Source organism: Lissotriton vulgaris, chromosome 4_1 (assembly GCF_964263255.1).
Source record: "Lissotriton vulgaris chromosome 4_1, aLisVul1.2, whole genome shotgun sequence".
NCBI classification, from domain to species: domain Eukaryota; kingdom Metazoa; phylum Chordata; class Amphibia; order Caudata; family Salamandridae; genus Lissotriton; species Lissotriton vulgaris.
The window spans coordinates 1,302,780,512-1,302,794,296 of record NC_141691.1 but is presented as its reverse complement, the minus strand read 5'-3'; the positions used below and the strand labels follow the sequence as shown (position 1 = coordinate 1,302,794,296).

General features: G+C 32.1%; 8 non-coding genes across 8 annotated transcripts; all 8 read left to right on the top strand.

Annotated features, from left to right (window-relative positions):
- The first annotated feature begins 1,274 nt into the window (after positions 1–1,274).
- TRNAI-AAU (transfer RNA isoleucine (anticodon AAU)) lies at positions 1,275–1,348 on the top strand. Its single transcript has one exon. It is a non-coding gene; the product is annotated as a tRNA-Ile (tRNA).
- A 3,378-nt stretch (positions 1,349–4,726) lies between these two features.
- TRNAI-AAU (transfer RNA isoleucine (anticodon AAU)) lies at positions 4,727–4,800 on the top strand. The gene has a single exon. It is a non-coding gene; the product is annotated as a tRNA-Ile (tRNA).
- A 2,515-nt stretch (positions 4,801–7,315) lies between these two features.
- Positions 7,316–7,389, top strand: TRNAI-AAU (transfer RNA isoleucine (anticodon AAU)). The gene has a single exon. It is a non-coding gene; the product is annotated as a tRNA-Ile (tRNA).
- Positions 7,390–9,848: 2,459 nt separating this feature from the next.
- On the top strand, positions 9,849–9,922 carry TRNAI-AAU (transfer RNA isoleucine (anticodon AAU)). Its single transcript has one exon. It is a non-coding gene; the product is annotated as a tRNA-Ile (tRNA).
- A 789-nt stretch (positions 9,923–10,711) lies between these two features.
- Positions 10,712–10,785, top strand: TRNAI-AAU (transfer RNA isoleucine (anticodon AAU)). The gene has a single exon. It is a non-coding gene; the product is annotated as a tRNA-Ile (tRNA).
- A 789-nt stretch (positions 10,786–11,574) lies between these two features.
- Positions 11,575–11,648, top strand: TRNAI-AAU (transfer RNA isoleucine (anticodon AAU)). Its single transcript has one exon. It is a non-coding gene; the product is annotated as a tRNA-Ile (tRNA).
- A 789-nt stretch (positions 11,649–12,437) lies between these two features.
- Positions 12,438–12,511, top strand: TRNAI-AAU (transfer RNA isoleucine (anticodon AAU)). The gene has a single exon. It is a non-coding gene; the product is annotated as a tRNA-Ile (tRNA).
- Positions 12,512–13,244: 733 nt separating this feature from the next.
- TRNAI-AAU (transfer RNA isoleucine (anticodon AAU)) lies at positions 13,245–13,318 on the top strand. The gene has a single exon. It is a non-coding gene; the product is annotated as a tRNA-Ile (tRNA).
- The last annotated feature ends 467 nt before the right edge of the window (positions 13,319–13,785 follow it).

Here is a 13,785-nt window from a genome sequence, read left to right as displayed (position 1 = left end):
AGCATAAAGTTAACAATGCCAAGAACATACTTTCAATCAGTCTCTAAGCCAATACTTGATGCTCCTTTAATGTTGAAAATAGATGTATTTTCTTCAGTATCATTTGTATGTCTATATTTCCTTCGAGGGGAAGCTGACACAATGATTAGATGAATCAATTGCATATAGGTGATGAGTTGTTATTTATTGCTAAAACACATGGAAAAAACATTAATGGCTCTAAGTTCTAACACTAAGTATGAAAATCTCTTTTGTATTGTAATTTTTCTAAAGTCATATTAGTTTCTTCATGTTGATATTATATATTTATAACTTCATGGTAAACCTCCGAAATTAAGCTTTCCAAATCTCCCGGGTTAACTATCATTAGCACTTCTTCATATGCTGGACTTCCAGGAATTTGTGCAGACCGGCCTGTTAGCTCAGATGGTTAGAGCATGGTGCTAATAACGCCAAGGTCACAGGTTTGATCCCTGTACAGGCCAAGTTTAATTGTTTGAAAAAAGATTAATTTTTCTTGTGTCTCATTTTTGACTGTTTATCACCTTGGATCAAACGATGCTTGAAGGATTGGATGAATACATGTGATATAGTTGTAGAATTAATTATTATTCTGAAAGCTCCTGGAATATCTATTAATGGTTCTAAGTTCTAACACCAAGTAACTAAATCTCTTATTTATTGCAATTTATTGAGGTCATTTTTGTTTTGTCTTGTTGATGAAATATAAAAATAGTATGAATGTAAACAGCTGAATATAAGCTTTCCAACTATCCCGGGTTAACAATCAGTAGCACTTCATCATCTGCTATTTCTTCAATAGTATGCTATATATTTAGTGAGCCTATTAGTTTAGTCTTCAGAGCATAAAGTTAAAAATGCCAAGGACATACTTTCAATCCGTCTCCAAGCCAATACTTGATGCTCCTTTAATGTTGAAAATAGATGTATTTTCTTCTGTGTCATGTGTATCTCTATATTTCCTTTGAGGGGAAGCTGATAGAATGATTAAATGAATCAATTGCATATAGGTGATGAATTGTTATTTATTGCTAAAACACATGGAAAAAACATTAATGGTTCTAAGTTCTAACACTAAGTATGAAAATCTCTTTTGTATTGTAATTTTTTTAAAGTCATATAAGTTTCTTCATGTTGATATTATATATTTATAACTTCATGGTAAACCTCTGAAGTTAAGCTTTCCAAATCTCCCGGGTTAACTATCATTAGCACTTCTTCATATGCTGGACTTCCAGTAATTTGTGCAAAATGGCCTGTTAGCTCAGATGGTTAGAGCGTGGTGCTAATAACGCCAAGGTCACAGGTTCGATCCCTGTACAGGCCAAGTTTAATTGTCTGTAAAAAGATAAATGTTTCTTGTGTCTCGTTTTTGACTGTTTATCACCTTGGATCAAATGCTGCTTGAAGGATTGGATGAATACATTTGATATAGTTGTAGAATTAATTATTATTCTGAAAGCTCCTGAAATATCTATTAATGGTTCTAAGTTCTAACGCCAAGTAACTAAATCTCTTATTTATTGCAATTTATTGAGGTCATTTTTGTTTTGTCTTGTTGATGAAATATAAAGATAGTATGAATGTAAACAGCTGAATATAAGCTTTCCAACTATCCCGGGTTAACAATCGGTAGAACTTCATCATCTGCTATTTCTTCAATAGTATGCTATGTATTTATTGAGCCTATTAGTTTAGTCTGTAGAGCATAAAGTTAAAAATGCCAAGGACATACTTTCAATCAGTCTCCAAGCCAATACTTGATGCTCCTTTAATGTTGAAAATAGATGTATTTTCTTCTGTATAATGTGTATGTCTATATTTCCTTTGAGGGGAAGCTGATAGAATATTAAGATGAATCAATTGCATATAGGTGATGAATTGTTATTTATTGCTAAAACACATGGAAAAAACATTAATGGTTCTAAGTTCTAACACTAAGTATGAAAATCTCTTTTGTATTGTAATTTTTCTAAAGTCATATTAGTTTCTTCATGTTGATAATTTATATTTATAACTTCATGGTACACCTCTGAAATTAAGCTTTCCAAATCTCCCGGGTTAACTATCATTAGCACTTCTTCATATGCTGGACTTCCAGGAATTTGTGCAAAATGGCCTGTTAGCTCAGATGGTTAGAGCGTGGTGCTAATAACGCCAAGGTCACAGGTCCGATCCCTGTACAGGCCAAGTTTATTTGTTTGTAAAAAGATACATTTTTCTTGTGTCTCATTTTTGACTGTTTATCACCTTGGATCAAAAGCTACTTGAAGGATTGGATGAATACATTTGATATAGTTGTAGAATTAATTATCATTCTGAAAGCTCCTGGAATATCTATAATTGGTTCTAAGTTCTAACGCCAAGTAACTAAATCTCTTATTTATTGCAATTTATTGAGGTCATTTTTGTTTTGTCTTGTTGATGAAATATAAAGATAGTATGAATGTAAACAGCTGAATATATGCTTTCCAACTATCCCGGGTTAACAATCAGTAGCACTTCATCATCTGCTATTTCTTCAATAGTATGCTATATATTTAGTGAGCCTATTAGTTTAGTCTTTAGAGCATAAAGTTAAAAATGCCAAGGACATACTTTCAATCAGTCTCCAAGCCAATAAGTGATGCTCCTTAAATGTTGAAAATAGATGTATTTTCTTCTGTATAATGTGTATGTCTATATTTCCTTTGAGGGGAAGCTGATAGAATGATTAGATGAATCAATTGCATATAGGTGATGAATTGTTATTTATTGCTAAAACACATGGAAAAAACATTAATGGTTCTAAGTTCTAACACTAAGTATGAAAATCTCTTTTGTATTGTAAATTTTTCTAAAGTCATATTAGTTTCTTCATGTTGATAATTTATATTTATAACTTCATGGTACACCTCCGAAATTAAGCTTTCCAAATCTCCCAGGTTAACTATCATTAGCACTTCTTCATATGCTGGACTTCCAGGAATTTGTGCAAAATGGCCTGTTAGCTCAGATGGTTAGAGCGTGGTGCTAATAACGCCAAGGTCACAGGTTCGATCCCTGTACAGGTTAAGTTTAATTGTTTGAAAAAAGATTAATTTTTCTTGTGTCTCATTTTTGACTGTTTATCACCTTGGATCAAACGCTGCTTGAAGGATTGGATGAATGCATTTGATATAGTTGTAGAAATAATTATTATTCTGAAAGCTCCTGGAATATCTATTAATGGTTCTAAGTTCTAGCGCCAAGTAACTAAATCTCTTATTTATTGCAATTTATTGAGGTCATTTTTGTTTTGTCTTGTTGATGAAATATAAAGATAGTATGAATGTAAACAGCTGAATATAAGCTTTCCAACTATCCCGGGTTAACAATCGGTAGCACTTCATCATCTGCTATTTCTTCAATAGTATGCTATATATTTATTGAGCCTATTAGTTTAGTCTTTAGAGCATAAAGTTAACAATGCCAAGAACATACTTTCAATCAGTCTCTAAGCCAATACTTGATGCTCCTTTAATGTTGAAAATAGATGTATTTTCTTCAGTATCATTTGTATGTCTATATTTCCTTCGAGGGGAAGCTGACACAATGATTAGATGAATCAATTGCATATAGGTGATGAATTGTTATTTATTGCTAAAACACATGGAAAAAACATTAATGGCTCTAAGTTCTAACACTAAGTATGAAAATCTATTTTGTATTGTAATTTTTCTAAAGTCATATTAGTTTCTTCATGTTGATATTATATATTTATAACTTCATGGTAAACCTCCGAAATTAAGCTTTCCAAATCTCCCGGGTTAACTATCATTAGCACTTCTTCATATGCTGGACTTCCAGGTATTTGTGCAGACCGACCTGTTAGCTCAGATGGTTAGAGCGTGGTGCTAATAACGCCAAGGTCACAGGTTCGATCCCTGTACAGGCCAAGTTTAATTGTTTGAAAAAAGATTATTTTTCTTGTGTCTCATTTTTGACTGTTTATCACCTTGGATCAAACGATGCTTGAAGGATTGGATGAATACATTTGATATAGTTGCAGAATTAATTATTATTCTGAAAGCTCCTGGAATATCTATTAATGGTTCTAAGTTCTAACACCAAGTAACTAAATCTCTTATTTATTGCAATTTATTGAGGTCATTTTTGTTTTGTCTTGTTGATGAAATATAAAAATAGTATGAATGTAAACAGCTGAATATAAGCTTTCCAACTATCCCGGGTTAACAATCAGTAGCACTTCATCATCTGCTATTTCTTCAATAGTATGCTATATATTTAGTGAGCCTATTAGTTTAGTCTTTAGAGCATAAAGTTAAAAATGCCAAGGACATACTTTCAATCCATCTCCAAGCCAATACTTGATGCTCTTTTAATGTTGAAAATAGATGTATTTTCTTCTGTATCATGTGTATCTCTATATTTCCTTTGAGGGGAAGCTGATAGAATGATTAAATGAATCAATTGCATATAGGTGATGAATTGTTATTTATTGCTAAAACACATGGAAAAAACATTAATGGTTCTAAGTTCTAACACTAAGTATGAAAATCTCTTTTGTATTGTAATTTTTTTAAAGTCATATAAGTTTCTTCATGTTGATATTATATATTTATAACTTCATGGTAAACCTCTGAAATTAAGCTTTCCAAATCTCCCGGGTTAACTATCATTAGCACTTCTTCATATGCTGGACTTCCAGTAATTTGTGCAAAATGGCCTGTTAGCTCAGATGGTTAGAGCGTGGTGCTAATAACGCCAAGGTCACAGGTTCGATCCCTGTACAGGCCAAGTTTAATTGTTTGTAAAAAGATTAATTTTTCTTGTGTCTCATTTTTGACTGTTTATCACCTTGGATCAAATGCTGCTTGAAGGATTGGATGAATACATTTGATATAGTTGTAGAATTAATTAATATTCTGAAAGCTCCTGAAATATCTATTAATGGTTCTAAGTTCTAACGCCAAGTAACTAAATCTCTTATTTATTGCAATTTATTGAGGTCATTTTTGTTTTGTCTTGTTGATGAAATATAAAGATAGTATGAATGTAAACAGCTGAATATAAGCTTTCCAAATATCCCGGGTTAACAATCGGTAGCACTTCATCATCTGCTATTTCTTCAATAGTATGCTATGTATTTATTGAGCCTATTAGTTTAGTCTGTAGAGCATAAAGTTAAAAATGCCAAGGACATACTTTCAATCAGTCTCCAAGCCAATACTTGATGCTCCTTTAATGTTGAAAATAGATGTATTTTCTTCTGTATAATGTGTATGTCTATATTTCCTTTGAGGGGAAGCTAATAGAATGATTAGATCAATCAATTGCATATAGGTGATGAATTGTTATTTATTGCTAAAACACATGGAAAAAACATTAATGGTTCTAAGTTCTAACACTAAGTATGAAAATCTCTTTTGTATTGTAATTTTTCTAAAGTCATATTAGTTTCTTCATGTTGATAATTTATATTTATAACTTCATGGTACACCTCTGAAATTAAGCTTTCCAAATCTCCCGGGTTAACTATCATTAGCACTTCTTCATATGCTGGACTTCCAGGAATTTGTGCAAAACGTCTTGTTAGCTCAGATGGTTAGAGCGTGGTGCTAATAACGCCAAGGTCACAGGTTCGATCCCTGTACAGGCCAAGTTTAATTGTTTGTAAAAAGATTAATTTTTCTCGTGTCTCATTTTTGACTGTTTATCACCTTGGATCAAAAGCTACTTGAAGGATTGGATGAATACATTTGATATAGTTGTAAAATTAATTATTATTCTGAAAGCTCCTGGAATATCTATGATTGGTTCTAAGTTCTAACGCCAAATAACTAAATCTCTTATTTATTGCAATTTATTGAGGTCATTTTTGTTTTGTCTTGTTGATGAAATATAAAGATAGTATGAATGTAAACAGCTGAATATAAGCTTTCCAACTATCCCGGGTTAACAATCGGTAGCACTTCATCATCTGCTATTTCTTCAATAGTATGCTATGTATTTATTGAGCCTATTAGTTTAGTCTGTAGAGCAGAAAGTTAAAAATGCCAGGGACATACTTTCAATCAGCCTCCAAGCCAATACTTGATGCTCCTTTAATGTTGAAAATAGATGTATTTTCTTCTGTATCATGTGTATCTCTATATTTCCTTTGAGGGGAAGCTGATAGAATGATTAGATGAATCAATTGCATATAGGTGATGAATTGTTATTTATTGCTAAAACACATGGAAAAAACATTAATGGTTCTAAGTTCTAACACTAAGTATGAAAATCTCTTTTGTATTGTAATTTTTCTAAAGCCATATTAGTTTCTTCATGTTGATATTATATATTTATAACTTCATGGTAAACCTCCGAAATTAAGCTTTCCAAATCTCCCGGGTTAACTATCATTAGCACTTCTTCATATGCTGGACTTCCAGGAATTTGTGCAGACCGGCCTGTTAGCTCAGATGGTTAGAGCATGGTGCTAATAACGCCAAGGTCACAGGTTTGATCCCTGTACAGGCCAAGTTTAATTGTTTGAAAAAAGATTAATTTTTCTTGTGTCTCATTTTTGACTGTTTATCACCTTGGATCAAACGATGCTTGAAGGATTGGATGAATACATTTGATATAGTTGTAGAATTAATTATTATTCTGAAAGCTCCTGGAATATCTATTAATGGTTCTAAGTTCTAACACCAAGTAACTAAATCTCTTATTTATTGCAATTTATTGAGGTCATTTTTGTTTTGTCTTGTTGATGAAATATAAAAATAGTATGAATGTAAACAGCTGAATATAAGCTTTCCAACTATCCCGGGTTAACAATCAGTAGCACTTCATCATCTGCTATTTCTTCAATAGTATGCTATATATTTAGTGAGCCTATTAGTTTAGTCTTCAGAGCATAAAGTTAAAAATGCCAAGGACATACTTTCAATCCGTCTCCAAGCCAATACTTGATGCTCCTTTAATGTTGAAAATAGATGTATTTTCTTCTGTGTCATGTGTATCTCTATATTTCCTTTGAGGGGAAGCTGATAGAATGATTAAATGAATCAATTGCATATAGGTGATGAATTGTTATTTATTGCTAAAACACATGGAAAAAACATTAATGGTTCTAAGTTCTAACACTAAGTATGAAAATCTCTTTTGTATTGTAATTTTTTTAAAGTCATATAAGTTTCTTCATGTTGATATTATATATTTATAACTTCATGGTAAACCTCTGAAGTTAAGCTTTCCAAATCTCCCGGGTTAACTATCATTAGCACTTCTTCATATGCTGGACTTCCAGTAATTTGTGCAAAATGGCCTGTTAGCTCAGATGGTTAGAGCGTGGTGCTAATAACGCCAAGGTCACAGGTTCGATCCCTGTACAGGCCAAGTTTAATTGTTTGTAAAAAGATAAATGTTTCTTGTGTCTCATTTTTGACTGTTTATCACCTTGGATCAAATGCTGATTGAAGGATTGGATTAATACATTTGATATAGTTGTAGAATTAATTATTATTCTGAAAGCTCCTGAAATATCTATTAATGGTTCTAAGTTCTAACGCCAAGTAACTAAATCTCTTATTTATTGCAATTTATTGAGGTCATTTTCGTTTTGTCTTGTTGATGAAATATAAAGATAGTATGAATGTAAACAGCTGAATATAAGCTTTCCAACTATCCCGGGTTAACAATCGGTAGAACTTCATCATCTGCTATTTCTTCAATAGTATGCTATGTATTTATTGAGCCTATTAGTTTAGTCTGTAGAGCATAAAGTTAAAAATGCCAAGGACATACTTTCAATCAGTCTCCAAGCCAATACTTGATGCTCCTTTAATGTTGAAAATAGATGTATTTTCTTCTGTATAATGTGTATGTCTATATTTCCTTTGAGGGGAAGCTGATAGAATGTTAAGATTAATCAATTGCATATAGGTGATGAATTGTTATTTATTGCTAAAACACATGGAAAAAACATTAATGGTTCTAAGTTCTAACACTAAGTATGAAAATCTCTTTTGTATTGTAATTTTTCTAAAGTCATATTAGTTTCTTCATGTTGATAATTTATATTTATAACTTCATGGTACACCTCTGAAATTAAGCTTTCCAAATCTCCCGGGTTAACTATCATTAGCACTTCTTCATATGCTGGACTTCCAGGAATTTGTGCAAAATGGCCTGTTAGCTCAGATGGTTAGAGCGTGGTGCTAATAACGCCAAGGTCACAGGTCCGATCCCTGTACAGCCCAAGTTTAATTGTTTGTAAAAAGATACATTTTTCTTGTGTCTCATTTTTGACTGTTTATCACCTTGGATCAAAAGCTACTTGAAGGATTGGATGAATACATTTGATATAGTTGTAGAATTAATTATCATTCTGAAAGCTCCTGGAATATCTATAATTGGTTCTAAGTTCTAACGCCAAGTAACTAAATCTCTTATTTATTGCAATTTATTGAGGTCATTTTTGTTTTGTCTTGTTGATGAAATATAAAGATAGTATGAATGTAAACAGCTGAATATAAGCTTTCCAACTATCCCGGGTTAACAATCAGTAGCACTTCATCATCTGCTATTTCTTCAATAGTATGCTATATATTTAGTGAGCCTATTAGTTTAGTCTTTAGAGCATAAAGTTAAAAATGCCAAGGACATACTTTCAATCAGTCTCCAAGCCAATAAGTGATGCTCCTTTAATGTTGAAAATAGATGTATTTTCTTCTGTATCATGTGTATGTCTATATTTCCTTTGAGGGGAAGCTGATAGAATGATTAGATGAATCAATTGCATATAGGTGATGAAATGTTATTTATTGCTAAAACACATGGAAAAAACATTAATGGTTCTAAGTTCTAACACTAAGTATGAAAATCTCTTTTGTATTGTAATTTTTCTAAAGTCATATTAGTTTCTTCATGTTGATAATTTATATTTATAACTTCATGGTACACCTCCGAAATTAAGCTTTCCAAATCTCCCGGGTTAACTATCATTAGCACTTCTTCATATGCTGGACTTCCAGGAATATGTGCAGACCGGCCTGTTAGCTCAGATGGTTAGAGCGTGGTGCTAATAATGCCAAGGTCACAGGTTCGATCCCTGTACAGGTTAAGTTTAATTGTTTGAAAAAAGATTAATTTTTCTTGTGTCTCATTTTTGACTGTTTATCACCTTGGATCAAACGCTGCTTGAAGGATTGGATGAATGCATTTGATATAGTTGTAGAATTAATTATTATTCTGAAAGCTCCTGGAATATCTATTAATGGTTCTAAGTTCTAACGCCAAGTAACTAAATCTCTTATTTATTGCAATTTATTGAGGTCATTTTTGTTTTGTCTTGTTGATGAAATATAAAGATAGTATGAATGTAAACAGCTGAATGTAAGCTTTCCAACTATCCCGGGTTAACAATCGGTAGCACTTCATCATCTGCTATTTCTTCAATAGTATGCTATATATTTATTGAGCCTATTAGTTTAGTCTTTAGAGCATAAAGTTAACAATGCCAAGAACATACTTTCAATCAGTCTCTAAGCCAATACTTGATGCTCCTTTAATGTTGAAAATAGATGTATTTTCTTCTGTATCATGTGTATCTCTATATTTCCTTTGAGGGGAAGCTGATAGAATGATTAAATGAATCAATTGCATATAGGTGATGAATTGTTATTTATTGCTAAAACACATGGAAAAAACATTAATGGTTCTAAGTTCTAAAACTAAGTATGAAAATCTCTTTTGTATTGTAATTTTTTTAAAGTCATATAAGTTTCTTCATGTTGATATTATATATTTATAACTTTCATATTCATATGCTGGACTTCCAGGATTTTGTGCAAAACGGCCTGTTAGCTCAGATGGTTAGAGCGTGGTGCTAATAACGCCAAGGTCACAGGTTCGATCCCTGTACAGGCCAAGTTTAATTGTTTGAAAAAAGATTAATTTTTCTTGTGTCTCATTTTTGACTGTTTATCACCTTGGATCAAACGATGCTTGAAGGATTGGATGAATACATTTGATATAGTTGCAGAATTAATTATTATTCTGAAAGCTCCTGGAATATCTATTAATGGTTCTAAGTTCTAACGCCAAGTAACTAAATCTCTTATTTATTGCAATTTATTGAGGTCATTTTTGTTTTGTCTTGTTGATGAAATATAAAGATAGTATGAATGTAAACAGCTGAATATAAGCTTTCCAACTATCCCGGGTTAACAATCAGTAGAACTTCATCATATGCTATTTCTTCAATAGTATGCTATGTAGTTATTGAGCCTATTAGTTTAGTCTGTAGAGCATAAAGTTAAAAATGCCAAGGACATACTTTCAATCAGTCTCCAAGCCAATACTTGATGCTCCTTTAATGTTGAAAATAGATGTATTTTCTTCTGTATAATGTGTATGTCTATATTTCCTTTGAGGGGAAGCTGATAGAATGATTAGATGAATCAATTGCATATAGGTGATGAATTGCTATTTATTGCTAAAACACATGGAAAAAACATTAATGGTTCTAAGTTCTAACACTAAGTATGAAAATCTCTTTTGTATTGTAATTTTTCTAAAGTCATATTAGTTTCTTCATGTTGATAATTTATATTTATAACTTCATGGTACACCTCTGAAATTAAGCTTTCCAAATCTCCCGGGTTAACTATCATTAGCACTTCTTCATATGCTGGACTTCCAGGAATTTGTGCAAAACGGCCTGTTAGCTCAGATGGTTAGAGCGTGGTGCTAATAACGCCAAGGTCACAGGTTCGATCCCTGTACAGGCCAAGTTTAATTGTTTGAAAAAAGATTAATTTTTCTTGTGTCTCATTTTTGACTGTTTATCACCTTGGATCAAACGCTGCTTGAAGGATTGGATGAATACATTTGATATAGTTGTAGAATTCATTATTATTCTGAAAGCTCCTGGAATATCTATTAATGGTTCTAAGTTCTAACGCCAAGTAACTAAATCTCTTATTTATTGCAATTTATTGAGGTCATTTTTGTTTTGTCTTGTTGATGAAATATAAAGATAGTATGAATGTAAACAGCTGAATATAAGCTTTCCAACTATCCTGGGTTAACAATCGGTAGAACTTCATCATATGCTATTTCTTCAATAGTATGCTATGTATTTATTGAGCCTATTAGTTTAGTCTGTAGAGCATAAAGTTAAAAATGCCAAGGACATACTTTCAATCAGTCTCCAAGACAATACTTGATGCTCCTTTAATGTTGAAAATAGATGTATTTTCTTCTGTATAATGTGTATGTCTATATTTCCTTTGAGGGGAAGCTGATAGAATGATTAGATGAATCAATTGCATATAGGTGATGAATTGTTATTTATTGCTAAAACACATGGAAAAAACATTAATGGTTCTAAGTTCTAACACTAAGTATGAAAATCTCTTTTGTATTGTAATTTTTCTAAAGTCATATTAGTTTCTTCATGTTGATAATTTATATTTATAACTTCATGGTACACCTCTGAAATTGAGCTTTCCAAATCTCCCGGGTTAACTATCATTAGCACTTCTTCATATGCTGGACTTCCAGGAGTTTGTGCAAAACGGCCTGTTAGCTCAGATGGTTAGAGCGTGGTGCTAATAACGCCAAGGTCACAGGTTCGATCCCTGTACAGGCCAAGTTTAATTGTTTGTAAAAAGATTAATTTTTCTTGTGTCTCATTTTTGACTGTTTATCACCTTGGATCAAATGCTGCTTGAAGGATTGGATGAATACATTTGATATAGTTGTAGAATTAATTATTATTCTGAAAGCTCCTGGAATATCTATTAATGGTTCTAAGTTCTAACGCCAAGTAAGTAAATCTTTTATTTATTGCAATTTATCGAGGTCATTTTTGTTTTGTCTTGTTGATGAAATATAAAGATAGTATGAATGTAAACAGCTGAATATAAGCTTTCCAACTATCCCGGGTTAACAATCGGTAGCACTTCATCATCTGCTATTTCTTCAATAGTATGCTATATATTTATTGAGCCTATTAGTTTAGTCTTTAGAGCATAAAGTTAACAATGCCAAGAACATACTTTCAATCAGTCTCTAAGCCAATACTTGATGCTCCTTTAATGTTGAAAATAGATGTATTTTCTTCAGTATCATTTGTATGTCTATATTTCCATCGAGGGGAAGCTGACACAATGATTAGATGAATCAATTGCATATAGGTGATGAATTGTTATTTATTGCTAAAACACATGGAAAAAACATTAATGGCTCTAAGTTCTAACACTAAGTATGAAAATCTCTTTTGTATTGTAATTTTTCTAAAGTCATATTAGTTTCTTCATGTTGATATTATATATTTATAACTTCATGGTAAACCTCCGAAATTAAGCTTTCCAAATCTCCCAGGTTAACTGTCATTAGCACTTCTTCATATGCTGGACTTCCAGGAATTTGTGCAGACCGGCCTGTTAGCTCAGATGGTTAGAGCGTGGTGCTAATAACGCCAAGGTCACAGGTTCGATCCCTGTACAGGCCAAGTTTAATTGTGTGAAAAAAGATTAATTTTTCTTGTGTCTCATTTTTGACTGTTTATCACCTTGGATCAAACGATGCTTGAAGGATTGGATGAATACATTTTATATAGTTGTAGAATTAATTATTATTCTGAAAGCTCCTGGAATATCTATTAATGGTTCTAAGTTCTAACACCAAGTAACTAAATCTCTTATTTATTGCAATTTATTGAGGTCATCTTTGTTTTGTCTTGTTGATGAAATATAAACATAGTATGAATGTAAACAGCTGAATATAAGCTTTCCAACTATCCCGGGTTAACAATCAGTAGCACTTCATCATCTGCTATTTCTTCAATAGTATGCTATATATTTATTGAGCCTATTAGTTTAGTCTTTAGAGCATAAAGTTAACAATGCCAAGAACATACTTTCAATCAGTCTCTAAGCCAATACTTGATGCTCCTTTAATGTTGAAAATAGATTTATTTTCTTCAGTATCATTTGTATGTCTATATTTCCTTCGAGGGGAAGCTGACACAATGATTAGATGAATCAATTGCATATAGGTGATGAATTGTTATTTATTGCTAAAACACATGGAAAAAACATTAATGGTTCTAAGTTCTAACACTAAGTATGAAAATGTCTTTTGTATTGTAATTTTTTTAAAGTCATATAAGTTTCTTCATGTTGATATTATATATTTATAACTTTCATATTCATATGCTGGACTTCCAGGATCTTGTGCAAAATGGCCTGTTAGCTCAGATGGTTAGAGCGTGGTGCTAATAACGCCAAGGTCACAGGTTCGATCCCTGTACAGGCCAAGTTTAATTGTTTGTAAAAAGATACATTTTTCTTGTGTCTCATTTTTGACTGTTTATCACCTTGGATCAAAAGCTACTTGAAGGATTGGATGAATACATTTGATATAGTTGTAGAATTAATTATCATTCTGAAAGCTCCTGGAATATCTATAATTGGTTCTAAGTTCTAACGCCAAGTAACTAAATCTCTTATTTATTGCAATTTATTGAGATAATTTTTGTTTTGTCTTGTTGATGAAATATAAAGATAGTATGAATGTAAACAGCTGAATATAAGCTTTCCAACTATCCCGGGTTAACAATCAGTAGCACTTCATCATCTGCTATTTCTTCAATAGTATGCTATATATTTAGTGAGCCTATTAGTTTAGTCTTTAGAGCATAAAGTTAAAAATGCCAAGGACATACTTTCAATCAGTCTCCAAGCCAATACTTGATGCTCCTGTAATGTTGAAAATAGATGTATT